Source organism: Sarcophilus harrisii, chromosome 4, assembly GCF_902635505.1.
Source record: "Sarcophilus harrisii chromosome 4, mSarHar1.11, whole genome shotgun sequence".
Taxonomy (NCBI): domain Eukaryota; kingdom Metazoa; phylum Chordata; class Mammalia; order Dasyuromorphia; family Dasyuridae; genus Sarcophilus; species Sarcophilus harrisii.
In genome coordinates this window covers 25,120,771-25,137,184 of record NC_045429.1, presented here as the reverse complement: position 1 = coordinate 25,137,184, position 16,414 = coordinate 25,120,771, and the positions used below count along the sequence as shown (strand labels likewise).

General features: G+C 37.5%; 1 long non-coding RNA gene across 4 annotated transcripts in view; it reads left to right on the top strand.

Annotated features, from left to right (window-relative positions):
* LOC111720319 overlaps window positions 1–16,414 on the top strand; it is an 83,227-nt gene that overhangs the window by 6,102 nt on the left and 60,711 nt on the right. For all 4 annotated transcript variants that reach the window (XR_004234285.1, XR_004234286.1, XR_004234287.1 and 1 more), the window contains exon 2: window positions 9,863–9,962. This is a non-coding gene — a long non-coding RNA (uncharacterized LOC111720319). The remainder of the gene's footprint in view (window positions 1–9,862; window positions 9,963–16,414) is intronic.

The following is a 16,414-nucleotide window of genomic DNA, read 5'->3' as shown; positions in this document are numbered from 1 at the left end:
TGGGCTGTTTCATGAGAAATCACCTTGAAATATAGGTTAAAAAAATTACCTCATGCCATAGAATAAAGAGGATATTGCAACATTTGATTTTTTAAAAAATCTCTCTTGAGAACCCCCTCGTTTAAACTGAAAATGCAGGAAGTGACCAGACATACAAATAAAACTTAAGATATAGATACATAGATATACACACAATTGTATGTATATATGTACATATATATGTATTTGTGTATATCAAATTTGCCTGAAGTTTGAAAGGTTCCCATCTTCTTCTCTAGACTTTTGGGAAACAAAACCTTATATGTTGATGAGAAAAGGGAAATTAACTAGGCAGACTTTGTACCCTGGGGCCATGAAAGTGGCCTTGAGCAGATCATTCTACAATTCAAGGGCCTCATTTCCTCTTCAGTTAAAATGAAGGGGTTGTACTAAATCCCTTCCAGCTTTAATTACCTAGAATTCTTTGCTTCTAAATAATATAAACTCTTAAGTATGATCAGAATCTATTTTATAGAATGTCTGAAAATATTCTAATGTGACAATGTCCAGAAGACAGGCTACAGTTTAGCATTGTGGTGTAAATAAAGTCAAGTTCTCCTTTCACCCTCATCGATGGAAGATTCTCAACTCTTTGGGAATTTTAGCAATTATGGGTAATCTATTTTAGCGAATCCACTAGATGCAAATACAGAAATATGAGAAAGGAGTTCTAGAACCTGAGGAATATCACAGTGATAAAGGAGCAGGGATCCATCATTTACATTGAATGGCTTGACCTCAAAATATAAAAGAGAAGTATTAATATTCAGCTTTATAAACTGGCATTACAATCAAAGTGAAAGTTAAATTGAACAAATAGCAAAAATCATTTGTTTGCTTCTGAAAATCATCATAAATGATGGCAGCATGAATCAAAGTCCAAAAAGCCCTCAGTAGTAAGGTACAGACTTTTGCACGTGTCTTGAGCTGCTTATTTCTCTTTAGGGAAATATATACACACATATTTACACTCACACATACATGTTTATGTACACTATATAATTTCTATATGATACATGGAGATTTTAACAGAGGAGTTACCCACAGGGAAAAGAAGCTCATTAAAATTTAAACTAATTTCTCATTTGGATCCAGGAGAGGCTATTCTACTTCAGAGTTCGAAAGTCTAAGTTGGCTCCAAAGTAGAGGCTCTTATAGAGAGATTTCACTTTAATTCAGTAAGCCCTGGACACTGTCCTAGGTACTGGGGTTTCAGAGATTTTTTTTTTTTAAAGGCACAGTCCCTAAAGGAGCTTACATTCTATTGATTGATTTCCGGGGGAAAGATCATTAGTGACTGAGGAATTTGATAGTTTTAACTTTAAAAAAAAAGGATGAAAATTTGGCAAATGAAGTTCTTAGTTATTTTAGAGTATATGGTCCTAGCATAGAGCAGATCATCAGATAAATTATTCATTGACTTAAATTTGTTTGAATTTGTATTATCCTATAGGATATTGATTTTTGGAAGCAATCTGGTGTACAGCAAAGAGAACTGAGCTTGAATCAAGGACTCAATTCGAGCTCTGCTACTTATTACCTATGGAACTGGGCACATCTCTCATTTCCCTGGGCCTTAGTTTACAAATCTAGAAAATGGGTTTTAAACTAGATTTTCTCCATGGTTCTTTCCTGCTCTTCAAAATTTTGCTAAATTTTATAGATGAAGGGCATGCTTGGATGAATATTGATCAAACTAGCACAAATAGGGATGACCTAATGTCAGAGATAAAAATGGGCATTTAACTAAATGATAATTAAATTACTATTGAATTACAGCACTGTAGGGAACACAAATAAAATAGAACAGAACATCCCTGACCCCAAGGGGACAGGGAGAAAAGACCTATACACCTCAACCAGCTAGAGAATAAGCAAGTGCACAGTAATGTGACACAGGACCATACAACAAGGCAGAGTTTATTGGGCAAACATGCCATCAGAAGCCAACGCTGTCCATTTTATTAGCGTTCAGTGGGAGACTTTGTTCTCTGAGAAAACAAAAGAATCAGTTGTTTATTTTAAGAATAATAGAATTATAAACTTTCATACGTGGAAGAGTGCTCATAGTCATCTCTTCCAATCTTTAAACAAGAAATCACCTTTACAAGATCGCTGCAAAGCTCCTGTTTCTACTTTAGGGATGGGGAACACCCTCCATCCTCCATCCTGAAGCAGTCCTTTACACTTTCAGATGGCTCCATCTAATGACTAAGAAGATTTTCCTCACTAGGAGCCAACAAAATTTGCCTTTTTGCAACTTCCTCCCTTTGCTTCTAGTTTTTTTCCCCCTGAGGCCAAGCAGAACAAGGCCAATTCCTCTTCTGTAAAAACAGCCTTTCAAATGCTTAAAGACAGCTTTCATGTTTACTTCCCCTCCTCTCCCTTCCCAGTCTTCTGTTACTCAGTTCTTTAATCAATTTTCATAGAAGAGGGTTTTTAGTTTCCTCCAATACCCTTTTCAGGATGCCCTTCAGATTGTCAGTGTCCATCAAGAACTGCACACACTACTAATGAGGACAAAAAGCAATGAGCCTATCACCTCTTTATTTCTGGATTATATTTCTTATTTGGGGAGCCTCATCTCACTCTGGTGACTCACAAGCCATGAAAATCTTGAATTTTTTTTATTTTGAATTTAAACATCAAAAAAGAGCATTTCCATATACAAGTAGAACACAATAGGATGGCTTATTCTCCAGTTCATATTTCTTGCTTAAAAAAAAAAGGATAGAATAAATTCCACATGTTATTTTCAAAGTTGTACCATTTGTCCATACTTCCTTCTGGGTTTTTTTTTTTTTTTCTGTTCTCTGGTGTATTTTAAAAATGTTTCAATACCCCACTTCTTTCATTATTAGTAGTAACTTCCCTCCCCAACTTGATTCCCCACCTCCCATTGAAAAATCAAGATAAAAATGCATTTGACAAATTAGTTTAGTTAAGTAAAATGAATCCACATACTGACCATGTCTAAAAATGTATGTCTCTGTATCTTGAGACCATCATTTCTGGGTCAGGAGGTTGGTTAACATGCTTCATCACGGTTCCTTTGGAGACATAGTTGGTCATTACATTGATCAGAGTTCATACATTTTTCCAAGTTTCTTTTCTTTACAATGTTATACTTGTATAAATTGTTACTCAGGTTCTGCTCACTTCACTCTGAATCAGTTCTTTCTATCCAAGATTCTCTGAAATTTTCTCTTTCATCCTTTCTTAAGAGCACAATAATATTCCATTACATACATGTACTAAAATTGTTCAACAATTTCCTGATTGATGAACACCCCCTTAAATTCTTATTTTTTTATTCCCCTTTTCAAGATCATGAACTTTGTTTTGCTTGACTATTCTCTCTAATTTATCTGCTTCCCCTCTCCTGATTCGTTGCTGCTAATGAGTTTGAAAAATTTCTACACCAAACTGTTGTGTATATTATGTGCTCTGTGCTCCTTTGCCCATTTCAGATTAGTGAGATTCATTTGACATCTTCCCACCCTTTCCTCCATTACTTGTGTTCTCTTCTTCCCACACATTCTAATTATGAGAAAGAACAAGTTCCATCCATTTCTTCCTCATTTCTACTCTAATGTACTTCTTTTATGCTTTCTTCTCTTTTTCCCCTCCCCAAATCCTCAATTCCTTCCATGCCATTCAAATACATCAAGGTTCTGAAGAAACATTTATTTTTTCTCTCCATATTAGAATGTTAGCACCACATCAACATATAACCTTCCTTGCAATTGCCCAAATACATTTGTCTTTCTAGGTTTTTTGTCTCTTATATTTGTATTTCCAAATTCCTACTGGTCTTTCCATCAAAAATGCTTGAAAGTGTTCTATTAAAGATTCAGTTTTGCCTCTATGAATTATATTCAGCTTATTCAGCATTATAGTATAAACTATTCTTGGTTATAAGTGTCTACCTTTTGCCTTTTGGAATAGTGCATTCGAAGTTGTCTTGTCATAGAGAAAAAAAATGTCTCTTTTATAGGCAGCTAGGAAGTATAGAGGAGAGAATGCTAGGTCTGGAAGACTTCAATTCTGCTCTCAGATACCTACAATCTGGGTGGACAAGTCACTTAACTTTAGCCATACTTAATACACTGCCTGACACATAAGAGGTACTATATAAATGGTTATTCCCTTTTCTTCCTCTGAGGTACAGAAGCAATTGCCAGGATTTTTTTTTTTTTTTAATGGTACTGATCATGGTTTCTTGGTACTTGAATTCTTTCTCTTTCTTTCTTTCTTTTTTCTTTTTTCTTTCTTTTTCTTTCTTTCTTTTTTTTTTTTTCTTTTGAAATGGAAGCTCTGAATTTTGGTTTTTACTTTCCTGAGGCTTTTCCTTTGGGGATTTCTTTCAGGAAGCCATCTTCATTTTGCTCTCTGGGTCTAATAGATAGTTTTTGAAATCATTTTCATTTATGAGTTCTTGATATATAAAGTTAAGATTTCAAAAATTTTTTTTATTTCTGAATATTTCTAATGTTAGCTATTTCAAAATATTTCTAAAATTATCTTCCCTGGACTTGTTTTCCAGATTTGTTGTTTTTGATATTGGCTATCTTACTTTTTTCCTACTATTCATTCATTTTGTTTTATTCCTTGTTGGCTCAGGTTGGTCAATCAATAAAGATTGATTAAGTATCCACTACTATGTGCCAAGCATAGTGATGAGAACTGGGCATATAAAGAAAGGTAAAAGACTGTTCCTGAACTCAAGAAACTTACAGCCTAATGGATGAAATAATTTGCAAACAACTATGAACAGATAGGATAGATAGAAGCTAATTTTGAATAATCAAGGAAAGGATCAGATTTAAGCAGGATGGGGAGAGCTTCCTGTGGAAAGTAGGATTTCAGCTGGAACTAGGGAAGTCAGTAAGCAGAGAAAGCATTCCATGCAATGGCAAAAGCTTGTCAAAATGCCCAGAAAAAGAGAAGAAAGATCTAGGTTGTGAATTTTATATTTTAAATTGGATTTAAAAGGGAACCATTGAAGCATATTGAGTGAGGGGCATGTGATGTGACATAATCAGAATTATGCTTTAAGATCTTTTTGGCAGCTGAATGGAGGATGGACTGCACTGAGGAGATACCTAGGGAGACTAACTAGCAGTTATTGTAGTAGTTCTGATATGAGGAGGAAAGGGTCTACCTAGGGTAATGGAAGTTTCAGAAGAAAGAAAAAGATGCACGTGAGAAATATTATAAAGGTAAAATCATCTGGCTTTAGCAACAGATTGGATGTGATGGGAAGAGAAATTGAGCAGCCAGGGATGACAGCCAGGGATGACTACCTGACGGTAGTGCCCTCAACAGTTATAGGGAAGGGGCAGCTAGGTGGTACAATGGAATCAGAAGGAGCTGAGGTCAAATCTGCTCTCAGCCACTAGCTGTGTGACCCTGGCAAGTCACTTAATCCCAATAGCTTCAAAAAAAAAAAAAAAAAAGCAGCAATAGAAAAGTTAGGAAGAAAGGAGAATTTGAATGGAAAGATAATGAGTTCAGTTTTGGATGTATTCTGTTTATAAGACATTCCATTTCAGATGTTCAATAGGCAATTGAAAATATGGATATGAAGGTTAGGAAAGAGTTAAAGTTGGATAAGTAAATCTGGGAATCAGGAGCTTAGAGATGATAATTGAATCCATGGGAACTGATGACATCATCAAGTGAAATAGTACATAGAGGGGCAGCTAGGTGGTGCAGTGGATAGAGCAGCAGCCCTGAAATCAGGAGGATCTGAGTTCAAATTTGAACTCAGACTCTTTTTTTTTTTTTTTTTTTTTAATAGCCTTTAATTTACATGATATATACATGGGTAACTTTACAGCATTAACAATTGCCAAACCTCTTGTTCCAATTTTTCACCTCTTACCCCCCCCCACCCCCTCCCCTAAATGGCAGGATGACCAGTAGATGTTAAATATATTAAAATATAACTTAGATACACAATAAGTATACATGACCAAAACGTTATTTTGCTGTACAAAAAGAATCAGACTCTGAATTATTGTACAATTAGCTTGTGAAGGAAATCAAAAATGCAGGTGCATAAATATAGGGATTGGGAATTCAATGTAATGGTTTTTAGTCATCTCCCAGAGTTCTTTTTCTGGGCATAGCTAGTTCAGTTCATTACTGCTCCATTAGAAATGATTTGGTTGATCTCGTTGCTGAGGATGGCCTGATCCATCAGGACTGGTCATCATCTGGTATTGTTGTAGAAGTATATAATGATCTCCTGGTCCTGCTCATTTCACTTAGCATCAGTTCGTGTAAGTCTTTCCAGGCCTTTCTGAAATCATCCTGTTGGTCATTTCTTACAGAACAGTAATATTCCATAATATTCATATACCACAATTTATTCAGCCATTCTCCAACTGATGGACATCCATTCAGTTTCCAGTTTCTAGCCACTACAAAAAGGGCTGCCACAAACATTCGTGCACATACAGGTCCCTTTCCCTTCTTTATAATCTCTTTGGGATATAATCCCAGTAGTAACACTGCTGGATCAAAGGGTATGCACAGTTTGATAACTTTTTGAGCATAGTTCCAAACTACTCTCCAAAATGGTTGGATTCTGAACTCAGACTCTTAACACTTTCTAGCTGTGTGATCCTGGGCAAGTGACTTAACCCCAAATGCCTGAGCAAAAAAAAATAAATAAATAAAATAAAATAATTATATATATATAGAGAGAGAGAGAGAAGAGGACCCAGGAAAGAGCCTTGAGGGATACACAAAGTTAGCAAGCATGGCCTGGATGAAAATTCAGCAAAGGAGATTGACAAAGATTGATCAGAGAGGCAGAAAGAGAAGTAGGAGAGACAGGTGTCCTAAAAACCTAGAGAGAAAAGAATATCAAGGAGAATGTGGTGATTGATGTTGGTAAAGGCTGCAGAGAGGTCAAGAAGGATGAGTGTTGAGAAAACACCATTAGATTTGGCAATTAAGAGATCACTGCTTTCTGTTCGATCAATACCAGTTTTCAGGGAGCCTCTACATGGGCAAGATATACTGCTTTCTCTTTTGTTTTATTTACGTTCCTTCCAATTCTTTCTTGCAGTGCTTTTCTTTCATTTTAAAAAATCCTTTGCTTCATTCTTCTAGGGATTCATGAGCTCTTTGTGGAAAATCCATTTTTTCTTCTATTCCCTGCTTTCAGTCTTTATTCCTTTAATCACTTCTTACAGACATTCTGTTTTCCAGATTGGAATTTCAGGGCTTTCTAGATCTATAATTTTTATGCATGTTGTTTTCTTCCTTAGTGAATTCACTTGTGAATTTTGTTCCCAGATGGGGTATTTTCTAGCACAGGCTCTACCTTCTGCTGCACTTTTGGATGAGACGGTAGGCTCTGCCTAGTCTTGCCCTATAGCACACAGGTTCCTGTGCTGACCTCAGTCTTCTGGTGTTGGGCTTTCTCACAGGAAATCTCCACCCTTTGCCTGCCTACAGATACCTTTGCAGGTTATACTTGTCTCCAGTGGACTGCTGGGAGGCTGCTGAGTGCGCTCGCTCCCATTGGCACTGGGAGCCCTCTGCTAGACGGCTCATCAGCTTCTGTCTAGTGCAGTTATGGAGTGGAGGCAGGCCCTGTAGTTCCTTACTGGATTTCTTGACCATTATTCAGCCTGATACAAAGATCAGAATTTTGTTGGAATAGTAGCGGGGAAGCTGGGAGGTCTATCGTTGTCCAAAAACTATCTGGATCAGAAACAGAGGCAATTAAAATCCCAGGTCTATGTCACACAAAATATTGCCTGAACAACTTATGGAACCCAAGGGTACAACTTTATATGTGTCCCTATAAAATATAACTGTGGGGGGCAGCTAGGTGGAGCAGTGGATAGAGCAAAAGCCCTGAAGTCAGGAGGACCTGAGTTCAAATGTGGTCTCAGGCATAACACTTCCTGGCTGTGTGACCCTGGGCAAGTCACTGAACCCCAATTGCTTTAGCAAAATAATAATAATAATTATTATTATTATTATATATCATTGTGTTAGGTTCAGTTTCATCATTGTAACTGGTTGAGCCTTTTTTAGATCCCAATTCCATTATTGCACAGGTCAAACGACATCTGGAATTTCATTTTTAGCCCTGGGAGCCACAGCTCAAGGATGCTGATAGCAGGATAGCAACCTGAGGCGAGTGCTCTCTTCTAGGTTTCCCTCCAGATTTGTGTCACCTGCAAATTTGATGATCATTCATTATGCTCATTCATTGGGTAGAAATAGGTCAATGCCAGTTCTGATGGATCAGGCCATCCTCAGCAACGAGATCAACCAAATCATTTCTAATGGAGCAGTAATGAACTGAACTAGCTATGCCCAGAAAAAGAACTCTGGGAGATGACTAAAAACCATTACATTGAATTTCCAATCCCTATATTTATGCACACCTGCATTTTTGATTTCCTTCACAAGCTAATTGTACAATATTTCAGAGTCTGATTCTTTTTGTACAGCAAAATAATGTTTTGGTCATGTATACTTATTGTGTATCTAAGTTATATTTTAATATATTTAACATCTACTGGTCATCCTGCCATTTAGGGAGGGTGGGGGTAAGAGTGAAAAATTGGAACAAGAGGTTTGGCAATTGTTAATGCTGTAAAGTTACCCATGTATATATCCTGTAAATAAAAGGCTATTAAATTAAAAAAAAAAAAAAAAAAAAAAAAAAAGAAATAGGTCAATGACCCAGCTCTAGGAGAACCTCAATCTATTAATTACCCAGTGTTTGGGTCTACTTGTTCAACCAGTCCCTACTCTATAGAATTAATTGTAATAGCCCTGCCCATATCTCTCTCTCTTCTCCACGAGGATACTGGAAGGGAATTGATCAAACACCTTTTTGAACAACAGCACTGCACAGAATCATAGCAATCTGTGGTTTACAGAGTCTTCCTGTTTCTCAGATTTGTACCAGAAGCACAGAGCTTGGAACTGAAAGGTACTTTAGAGGTCCACCTAGTTCAGTCTCTATGGGGAAAAAAATTCTCATTAGAACAGTCCTGAAAATTGGCCATCTAGCATTGATCTGAAGGCCTCTAGGGAAGAAAAACTCTTAAAAAAAAAAACAAAAAAAAAAAAAAAAACAGGGAAAACCATTTCCCTTCTAGATGACTTTAGTTGTTATAAAGCTTCCCTCTTTTCCCTTAAATCAAGTTTATATTTAGCTCTGTGCAATTTCCACCCATTGCTGCTAGTTCTGTGTCCTGGGGCCAAGCTGAACAAATCTGAGTCCTCCTCCATATCCGTCTTCCAACTATTCAAAGATGGCTGTCATGTCCCTACTATGGCCTTTCTTTTTGATATTTCCTTCAACCAGTCTTCATAGGTCATGGACGTGAGACCCTTGATCATCCCGATTGTTCTTCCTTTGTTTTTCTACAGCTTTTTAATATGTTTGAATTATGCTTCCCTAACATTATTGGTGCTGTGAATACCACTTCTCTAATTCTGGATACTCTTCATGCAACCTAAGATTGCATCAGCTTTAGGAGATGATATATTACACTTTTGCCCTCTAAAATCTTCAGATATTTTTCAGAAAAAAATTGCTGTCTTACCTTACTTTCCTAATCTTGTACTTGTCAAGCAGATTTCTTGAGCCTAACTAAAAGTGAATGTCCCATGAGAAAGATCGTGTCACTGTCAGAAAATGTCGAAAAACAATGTCTAAAAAGTATTTCAAGTGGAATTTTGGGCTTGATAATTAAAATCAGAAGAAAGAATAGAAAGGAGATCAATAGTGCAACAAATGAAATAAAGGAATTAAAAGACACTTTGTGTTCTGTTACAGCAAATTTGGAAACCTGGGAAGCAGAAGACTAGAAGAGAGAGTATGTTAATTGTATAAATGAAGAGGAAGAGAGACGTTCTCCAAGGTGACCGTGTCCCAGGTAACACATATACTTGTGTCTTAAAATAATCAATCTGTAAATATTTATCAATCACTTGGCTGTACCAGGCATTCTGCTAAATCTAGGTATATTAAGAAGAGGTAAAAGATAGTTTCTGCTTAATCTAATGGGGGGGGGGGCAGAGGGAGATAGCAAACAAACAAATATATACTAACAAAGTATATAGAGAATAAAAAGGAAGTAATTAACAGAAGGAAGGCACTATCATTGAGAGGGCTTCCTAAAGAAGATGGAATTTTAGGTGGACCTGAAGGAAGCCCAGAAGTCAGAAGGGGGCTACGAAGAGGGAAAATATTCCAGCCAAAAGGGATAGTCAGATAAAATGCCTACACCTGAGAATAAGAGTGTCTTGTTTATGGAACAATCAGAAGATCATTAGAGCAAAGAAAAACAGTGGAGAGTGGATGCAATAACGTAAAATATTTCTATATTAGTCCTTCTGTCCTTCAGAAGAAGATTCAAATAAAAGTAAAAAAAGAAAAGTGAAAAAAGTTTGCTTCAGTGTATATTCAATTAATATATTCAATTCAATAATATATTCAATTATTATCAGTTCTTTCTTTGGAGGCAGATTGTTTGCTTCATCATTATTCATTTGGGATTGTCTTGGCTCATTGTATTTCTGAGAATAGCTAAGTCATTCACAATTCTCCATCAAACAGTGTGGCTGTTACTGAATACAGTGTTCTCCTGGTTTTGTTCACTTCACCATGTATCAATTCATGTAGATTTTTCAGGTTTTTCTGAAATCATCCTACTTGTTAATTCTTATAGCACAGTAATATTTCATTATAGTCATATATCACAACTTGTTTAGCCATTTCCCAATTCATGGGCAATTCCACAATTTTCAGTTCTTAGCCATCACAAAAAGAGTTGCTATAAATATTTTTGTGCAAATGTGTCCTTTTTCCTTTTTGGGATACAGATCTAGTAGTAGTTTTGCTGGATCAAAGGATATGTACAATCTGATAGTTCTTTGGGCATAGTTCCAAATTGCTCTCCAGAATGGTTAGACCAATTCACAACTCCACCAACCATGTATTAGTGTCCAGTTTTTCCATATCCCCTTCAACAGCCAACTTTTTTTTTTTGTCGTATTAGCCACTTTGATACATGGGAAGTGGTACCTCAGAGTTGAATACCCTGTTCTTAATGATGCCATGCTCATTCTTTTTCTTTACTTCCTTTCTTCTCTCTCTCTTTCTCTCTCTCTCTCTCTCTCTCTCTCTCTCTCAAAACATTAGGGTTAAGTGACTTGCCCAGGGTCACACAGCTAGTAAGTATCTAAGATCAAATCTGAACTCAGGTCCTTCTGACTCCAGAGCCAGTACTCTATCCACTGTGCTACCTAGTCGTTCCTATCATGCACATTCTGTATGATCACTAATTCCTTTTCTAAATAGTTACTCATTATTGCTTTAATAATATACTCCAACTCATTGTCTTAATTTTTGCAAGCTCTAAACTCTCTTCCCCTGCTTTTTTTTTTTTTTTTTAAACTAGGGACAACATTTGTCCTTCTTTAGGTTTCTGACATATCTCCTATTTTCCACGATCATTTAAGATTATAGACAGAGGCTAAGCAATCACATCTTCCAGTTTAGATGCTATATTCCATTACTAAAACACCCATTTGCACCCCACATCTAATGTGTTTATGGCACCATACTAAATGGTAATGATACTTCGTAAGTACTTAATAAGTGCTTGTACACACATGGACTCGAATTGGATACTCTTTAGGCATTTCACACTCAAAACGTCCAAAATAGACGTCATTATCTTTTCCCCCAAACCTTCCCCTCTTCCAAACAAACATTCCTATTACTGTAAAGGGCACCACCATCCCCACATCCTCCTCCACTTACAATGTAGGTGACATTAACTCTTTACCTGCACTCACTTGAGACATCCATTCTGTTGTCAAATTTTATCATTTTTACCTTTATGGTGTGTCTTGTACACATCCCTCTTCTCTTCACTCACATCCCCATGATCCTACTGTAAACACACCATCACCACCTGGACTATTATAATATTCTTCTAATTGATTTCCCTGATGATCTTTCTAATTGATATTCTAATTGATCTGGTCTCTTCCCACTCTAATTGGTCTTTTGGTGCCTAAAGTGACTTTCCTGTTTGACCATGTCACCTCACAACTCCACACATTGCATTAGTTCCCTAGGACCTCCAGGATCCAATTTAAATTCCTCCATTTAGCATTTAAAGCCCTTCACAGCTTGGCCCTTCCTACCGTTCCAATCTAAGTATACCTTACTTCTTTCCATGTACTCTATAAACTAACCATCCTATTTGTTGCTATATAGAAATACACAATTTCTATCTCTTGACCCCAGCCATAAACAGTTATGAGCCAAGCCCTGTACGGAGCACCGGGAAGACAAATAAAAGTCTCTGCCTTTTATTTGTCTTTCTCCCATGTCTGAAAATTTCTGCCCTTTCATCTCCACCCTTTAGCTTCCATGACTTTCTTTAATAGCAGCTCAAGTCCCATCTTCTATAGAACCGTTTTTCTGGTCCCCTAATGCCAGTGTCTCCCCTTGAGATCACCTTATCTACTCTGTGTATATAGTTATTTGCAAGTTACACCTATTAGAATATAGGTTCCTTGAAGGTAAAAGCTGTATTTTTTTTATTTCTTGGTATCCCAAGAACTTGGCACAGTGACTAGTACATAGAACTCCCTTAATAAATGCTTTCTGATTAACTGTCCCTGCAGGGACCAGGGAAGACTCCTGGTGGGTAGTAACTCCTGAGTGGGGCTTTGGAAAAAGCTCTGACTTCTAGGAGGTGAGGGGAGGAGTAAGCGCCTCTTCCCTGAGAGGTATTCTATGTGAATGTGCAGAGATGGTGCACATAGATTTTATTAGATCATATAATGTTCTTTCACTGGTTGACAACATATACAAAGAACTTTCTTCCCTAAAGTTCATGAATATTGTGAATATGAATATTATCAAATATTATGAATATTTATGAATATTATAGAATATGAATATTATTCATTTTACAAATGAGGAGACTGAGGTACAGAGAGCTTAAAGAACATACCCAGCATCACACCACTAAGTGGTGGAGTTAAGATTCAAACTTACATCCGGTGTCAAGTTCTAAGCTCTTTCTACTATTCCAAACCACAGTAGAGTTATAGGAAATCCCAAATCCACAACTCCAACTGGTGGTTGAGAGACACTAGTCACATCCTTCCCCTGAACCCATTTTTGGAAGAAGATGCTATGGGAACTTTTGAGCTTCACTTTAAACCAGAGCCCCCAGTGCAGCATCCAAGACCTTGAAATAGCAGTGATGAAGTTTCTCAAAACTTCAGTTCCTCCTCTTACCACAAAAAATATCACTATTTAGGTCCATCAGAGAAGCAGGAGCAGGGAAGAGATTCCTCTCTGCAATGGGGAGACTTCAGAACCTCACAAAGGTTCTAAAAAGTAAAGAATCACTGTTTGACCCCTTTACAATTCAATTTAGTTAAATTATATACAAGAAACACTTTTTAAAAGAATCTTTGTATAAATTCCTGAACTTCATATAGGGGTTGATTGGTCTGAACTATGGTTTTATCAGAAAGAAATTCCCATATTGAAACTTCTGTTCCCAATGCAGATTTTTTGGTAACTTAAAATCTTAAAAAATTAAGATGTATCAGTGGCCAGACTTGAACTGAGGTTTTCCTGACTTGAACTGAGGTTCTGAGGTTCAGGAGGTCCTGGCCCAAAACCAAACAGCCAGTGTCTTCACGGACATAGATTTCCATGCTAATGGAAGGCTACAACATGCTCACAAATCACAGCTACATCCAAGACAATTTAAGAAGGGAAAGAGCATGAGTCCATTGATCGGATAGCAGTTGAGCCTCACTTTAGCCCATGGTTTGGGGGGCCCCTCTAGGCTTCCTATGTTCCCTGTGTGATCCGAAGCTGTGAGATTTAGGGAATGGTGCTACCACAAATCACAACAGGAGATGAGGGAGCCAGAGTGAGCAAAGGGAATCTTGTCCCTCTTCTGTGCACATCAACTAAAAAGTTAAATAAGGACAGATATGAACAAAATGGAGCATAGAGGAGGAAGAAACCAGTGGTTATGTTGAAGGAATCGGGGTTGTTTAGCTTGGAGAAGGGAAGACTTGGTGGGTTATGATAAATGTCATCTAGTATTTGAAGGCCTGTCATGCAAAAGAAGGATTAGCCTTGTTCTGTTTGGTTCCAGAAGGAAAAACCAGGAGTAGTGAGGGGAAGTTACATGTAGGTTTTATATAATGAAAAACAGTGGCAGCTAGGTAGTGCAGTGGATAGAGCACTGGGTCTGGGTCAATCAGGAAGATCTGAGTTCAAAATTGACCCCAGATGTGTCTTAGCTGTGTGACCCTGCAAGAGTCACTTCATCCCTATTTGCCTCAGTTCCTCATCTGTAAAATGGGGAGAAGCTGGAGAAGAAAATGGCAAACCATTCCAGTATCTTTGCCAAGAAAACCCCATGGACACCACGAGGTCACGTAGAGCTGGACACGACTGAATAATAACAAAAATAAGGAAAGACTTCTACGAATAAGAGCAAGTGAGATGGGCTGCCAAGGCAGGCAGCAGGTGCCCCATCACATGTTCAGGGGAAGGATAGGTGACCACATGCCAGGAATGCTGTCAAAGAGATTGGTCTCTTTCAACTTTGAGATGCTGTGGAGCCCATTAAGTGATGCTCCTCATGAGAGTTACTGTGGGAAAGTCACTTCATTTCTTTCTAATCTATTTTTTCACCTATAGTCTTTTATTATCTCTTTAAAGGTAGAAATAGTATCTCCACTGATATGAGGATGTAAAGTATGTAAAGTGCTTTATAAACTCTCAAATAATATGCCAATATTAGTTCTTATTGTGAATAAATAATGAGCATCATCTTGAGTGTAGGAGCAGAACTTCCACCTCTCTCATACATAGTCTACCTGTCTAATTTTGGCACATCAGCATATTTTCAAACTTAGATCTCTGCCAAACTAAGTTATCTTTATGTAGTTCATTAATTTACCAGACCACTTTTCATTAGAGAGCTGCCAGAATATTTTAAAGTGTTCATTCATTCATTTTCCAGCTCACTTATGAAAATATGGTCAGGAAACATGCAATACATTACTTTTTCCAGAGATCTGTAAAACATGGTTTATAAATTTTCAAGTGGGAAAATAAATGGGCCTTAGGCCAAGGCAAAATAGTGACAGGGAAAGAATAATGTGAATCCCCATATTTTGCAATTATTTTCCCAGGGAGATTAACCAAAGTAAGAAAAGGAGACATTAGCACAACAAAAGTTAATGACCCACACCTTTGTTTCCCCCGAAGGGTCTTAAAACTGGACTATTTTTTTGGATCTAGATATGTGATTTCATCAAAATGGTGAACTCCTGCCAATCACTGCAGATTCTACAACTTGTCCATAACTTAAAATCTTAGAGAGTTTCCTGGAACCCTGAGATTTTAAGCGAGTTGATCAGAAGCATCCAGTTAGTTTAGGTCAGAGACAAGAATTCAATGCGGGTCTTTCTGAAAGCAAGGCTGCTTTCTCTGGTGCCTCTCACACTGGACTCATTATTTAAACACAAAAAGGGAGTCCAAATAAGAGAAGGATAAATTATTTCTCTGGGATAATAATGTCTGGAAAAATACCCCTCAAAAATAAACTATTACAGAGCAGTCTCACAGAAGGAATCAGGATTCATTTAGGAAGATAGCCCACAATTAAATGGCAGAATATTTTGAGAAAAGATGTAGATGACTTTGGGTCCTCGTTCATCTAGATATTGCCTGTGTGACTTTGGGCAAATATCTCTCTCTGGGCCAGTTCCTTGCAAGGTCGATCTGTTATAAGAGAGGAGATGATCTCTTACACTACCTGTAGCTATCCCAAGCCTTGTTTTTTTCAAGCCATTTAAAGTATCTCTTCACCTGCCTTTTCAGTAGAGGAACTGTACATCTGCTGCTCCACTAAGCAGGTAGAGGCTATTAGTTCGGTTATTATTGTTCACCCATTAGGTCAATGAGTCAGTCAATCAACATGTATTAATGTCTTCCTCTGTGTCAGGTACTTTGGTAAGAGGTGGGGATACAAATAAAAGGGAAAACAATGTCTGTCCTCAAGGGGCTCACATTCTAACGGGAGGACAACATGTAAATAACTAGGTATATACAAGATACATACACAGGGGAAAAGACATTTGCATCTGAAGGGACTAGAAAAAGCCTCTGGAAGAAAATAGGATTTGAGCTGAAGCTTGAAGAAAGTCAGTGATTCTAAGAGGTGGACAGGTTAGGAGAAACATTCTAGACATGGGGACCAAGTCATGGAGAGTGCTGTGTGAGAAATAGCAAGTAGACCCATGTTGTTGGATCAAAGAGTATGTA